We start from the raw sequence: 5,043 nt of genomic DNA on the forward strand, positions 1-5,043 counted from the left end.
GTGTTCACTTACTGTTCCTGCTCGCTGCCAGGCTGTTCACGCACCGTCAAGAAGACTTGTTATCGGGCACACGCAAAAGATAATCTCCCATCACCCCGGTGTCACTGACAGATATTGGAATACAAATGGAAAACACAGCAGAAAATATATTACCAAGGGCAGGTGTTGAAGTTGGTTTGGGATCAGTGTGCATTCAAATCAGTATACCAGTGTGCCTAATTAAAGTGTCAATCAGTGCATATCACCTGCTATGACGTCTATCATGAACGTGGACAGTGACGAAGAAAATCAGAGGCTGGAAGTAGAGGAAAAGCAGCACGGATGAGGAAGCAGTGATCATACTCTTTGGTTCTATTGGGTAAAGTCACGTAGGTGAAAATAAAATAACAAAATATCACGACGTTTCGGCCACAACACAAGCGGCCTTCATCAGGTGAAGGGACGAGACTGTCTGGAGGACAGCGCTGGAGTGATCAGCTTAGACATCGTACTGGGGGCTTGGACAGGACACGACCGAGAGGGGATCGTGCCCTCGAGACGAGCGACCGAGTGGCAGCCAAAGCAACTCGCCCCACTGAGACCCCTGTGGAGATGGAGCGATGAAATGATCTGGCACGTGGGAGCTGGATGGATTGTTCCATTGTTTCTCTATCTGGGTGGATCCTTCCATTGTTTATTTAGAGCTGCTTTGTGTGTTTAGTTGTCATTCCCCCGCACATCCAATTAGCGCGGTTGGCTCCGTACGGTGCGAAAGAAGTTCAACGTACACACTTCAGAGTTGTGTAATGTTACTGTGTTGTGTCGCGATACTGTACATCAGATCCTTCTTAAGGAAATAGACAAAACATTCACCCGGCTCTTTGCATTGGATGCTGCTTGCAGTGCACACGAGTGACCTTTATGGCGAATTGCCCGATGATGCTGGATGTATTTACCAGCGAAACGTCGTACTCAAACTGTAAATGTGGATTCGCTCTTCAACACACCGGTGGGCTAAAGTAGTGAATTATTTGTCTTTTGTCAACGTGACACTTTTTTTTGCTGATTGGCCGTGTCGGGTGGTGGAGGGTTACGACACATTTATAAATAAACGCGATCTAACCCAAAAACCGTTATTATGAATAATATTGGTCGCGATAGCCTACGTGTTAAACTTTATAGAGAGGAGTTCAAACTTGAACTTGAACTCCTCTCTGCCCCCATACGCATTCACTGGGTTCCGGTTATTCTCAAAATGTCCTTTCGGATACATCCGCGCTCGTTCCTGATGGATCTGTTGACGTCAAAAGAAAATAAACGATCGATTTCTCTTTTGGTAAATTACAAAGATAAATACTAATTGGTTCTTTCGGTGAAGTCACGTAGGTGAAAAAAATAAAAAAATAGAAATAATCCAATTTTTGTTTAATTTTTCCACCTACGTGACTTTACCGAAGGAACCAAAGAGTATGGATCCTTGCAGTCACGAAAACTTCAAATCTACAAAGGTAAACGAATTCCTTTATTTTTTGTTCCCACAACAAGGCAGTCACTTTCACGCGAGGCAGCAGGTATCGATACCCACGAAGTTACGAACTCTGTGCATCACTGCGAGGCAGCAGGTATCGATACCCACGAAGTAATGAACTCTGTGCATCACTGCGAGGCAGCAGGTATCGATACCCACGAAGTAACGAACTGTGTGCATCACTGCGAGGCAGCAGGTATCGATACCCACGAAGTAACGAACTGTGTGCATCACAACTGGACGAAGGCCTCCCCCGAACTGCGTGGCTTGCGGGGCCCTGCAGACCGTGCATACTTCCCCACGCTGGTCAGTGTGGGTCAGGGAAAACGTGCGAGAGCACAGAGAGTACCGTACAACACTGGGTTGTGCCGAGCTGCCCTCTCTGCTGCCCACGTGACCTCCGGGGCCCTGTGACTCCTCCTGGCTGTCTGGGCACGGCAGTGAACCGTGCGCGACTTCTCCCGACGACTCAGCTGCCTCCCCCCGCCCCCCCGTCCAACGAGACCGGGCACATTGCCGGGGATTTGGCAGCTCGGCCTCTGCCGATAGGGTCGCTCGGTACAAAGCCGTCGTACCGGTTTCACAAGGTGACGGCTACCCCTACCCTCGTCGCACTTTGTTGTGAGTGCGATTGGCAGTTGTTTTCAACTCCAAAGTTCCCCTCGTTTGAATTGTTTTTTTCTCGACACAATCACTGCCGGTCACTGTAACACTTTTTTTTAACCACAGACGTTTTTCAGTCCACTGCTGGAGGCCTCCAACACCGTTTGGGTCATGGGAGGTGTTCAGGGGTGGGGAAGGTGCGGCCCGCGGGCCGTACGAGGCCCGTGAAATCATTTGGTGTGGCCCTGCCAAGGCAACCGCAGGCGGGACTCGAAATTCAACAAATCATGGAACAAACCTGTAAAAGCAGTTGCGAGTAGCAACATCATCAATACCAGTTAACATCAATACCAGCTAACATCATTAATACCAGCTTACATCATCAATACCAGCTAACATCATTACACGCCTCGCCAAAGAGAAGCATTTCCAGCCATCGCATTAGGGGCGAGTTATTTAAATGTTTGACCAAATATTACAGGCTAATTTTTATGTTGATAATTTTGTATGGCCCGCAAATGATGCTATAAATTTCCAAATGGCCCTTGGCAGAAAAAAGTTTCCCCACCGCTGTGTTAGACCAAACTTCACCACGTTGGTCCGTGCCGGTTGCTGGAGGGGTGGGGCCCGTGACCTGCTCAGATTCCACTCGCCCACCGATCCTCCCCGTGGTCGGGAATCGAACTCGCGTGGCCGGGTTCTGAACGCTGAGCGATAAGCGCTGCATCGCAACTCCAGTGAGTCGTGACGAACCACAGATTCTGCTCTGACCATCAAGCGGTCTGTGGTATTCTCACGGGCAAGCTACCGTGGGTGTCATTGTATGTACTGTATGGACGTTGAACTTCTTTCGCACCGTACGTAGCCAACCGTGCAAATCGGAGGTGCGGTTGAAGGACAATAAACTTCACACAAAAATCAGTTCTAAAGAAATGAGTTTGTCAATCTAGATGATGTAAAAGTGCACAGTGATGTTGGTTCACAAGTGTGGTCACCACATCTACGCCTATATTTACTGGTAGGAACCTCCTGGTTACACCACCAGCCCACAGGGGATTATTGTGTCCGTCCGTCCGTCGTGCATCCAAAAATGTGAGGGGTGGGGCTGGGTGGAGAGGGGAGGGTGGGGAGGGGCTGGGTGAGGAGGGAGGGGCTGGGTGGGGGGTGGGAGGGAAGGGGCTGGGTGGGGAGGGGCTGGTCACCCCGTGGTGCCCTTATAAAACTCAATGTTTAACCTACTCACGCCGGCTTGTGCCCGCCCTCACAGTCGGGCATATTTGCGGAACACACCACGTGGTGCCGCCGTTGACCTTGGCCATTGACCGAGCAACTCAACGTTCCTACCAGCTCCTCCCTCCGCAGGAGAATTTGTTAAGGAACGAAACAAGTGGACTTCACCAATCTGGCTGCTGTCCGCCTGATGAAGCTAGTTGTAATTACTGGCGAAACGTCGTACTCATATTGTAAATGTTGTGGCTTGGCTCTCCAACACAACCGGTTAGTGCTGTACTAGTTTACTACACTATACACTACACTATACACTACACTATACACTAGTGCTGTACTAGTATACTGCACTATACACTACACTATACACTAGTGCTGTACTAGTATACTACACTATACACTACACTATACACTAGTGCTGTACTAGTATACTACACTATACACTACACTATACTATACACTAGTGCTGTACTAGTATACTACACTATACACTACACTATACACTAGTGCTGTACTAGTATACTACACTATACACTACACACTAGTGCTGTACTAGTATACTACACTATACACTACACTATACACTACACTATACACTAGTGCTGTACTAGTATACTACACTATACACTACACTACACACTAGTGCTGTACTAGTATACTACACTATACACTACACTATACTATACACTAGTGCTGTACTAGTATACTACACTATACACTACACTATACACTACACTATACACTAGTGCTGTACTAGTATACTACACTATACACTACACTATACACTACACTATACACTAGTGCTGTACTAGTATACTACACTATATACTACACTATACACTAGTGCTGTACTAGTATACTACACTATACACTACACTATACACTACACTATACACTACAATATACACTAGTGCTGTACTAGTATACTACAATATTCACTACATTATACACTAGTACTGTACTAGTGTACTACACTATACACTACACTATACTATACACTAGTGCTGTACTAGTATACTACACTATACACTACACTATACACTAGTGCTGTAATAGTATACTACACTATACACTAGTGCTGTACTAGTATACTACACAATACACTACACTATACACTAGTGCTGTACTAGTACACTACACTATACACTAGTGCTGTACTAGTATACTACACTATACACTACACTATACACAAGTGCTGTACTAGTGACGAAATGACACGTTCTGTTGACGTGACAACCCTTACTAGTTGGCTGTGTCGGGTGGTGGCGGGTTTAACGACACAACATTTATTTACGCGATCTCACCCCCAAAGAACATGTATTATGGTTTATGCTCCTTGGGGGTCGTCCATAAATGACGTCACGCACCTGGAGGGGGGGGGGTCAGACATTTGTGACGATGTGTCACGAGGGGGGGGGGGTTGAGAAATGTGACGTCACATCAAAAAGCGCAACTTTAAATAAATATAGACAACACGTTCTACTGAATTTAATAGACTTTGTAATATTTTTTTCTCCTACAACATCAGAGTGCAGCGCCACATTAAATACGCACTACAATGACAATAGTTTAAAGCGATTTGAAGCGTGTTTTATTTTCAAAATGGAAACATGTGGGGGTTTTTTCGGGGGGGGGGGGCAGAGCTTTGTGACGTCATATTTGAGGGGGGATCTGACTTTTTGTGACGCCGTGTGACGAGGAAAAAC

The sequence above is a fragment of the Petromyzon marinus genome, chromosome 58 (assembly GCF_048934315.1).
Source record: "Petromyzon marinus isolate PM22_M1 ecotype Great Lakes invasive population chromosome 58, UKy_Petmar_22M1.pri1.0, whole genome shotgun sequence".
In the NCBI taxonomy this organism is placed as follows: Eukaryota; Metazoa; Chordata; class Hyperoartia; order Petromyzontiformes; family Petromyzontidae; genus Petromyzon; species Petromyzon marinus.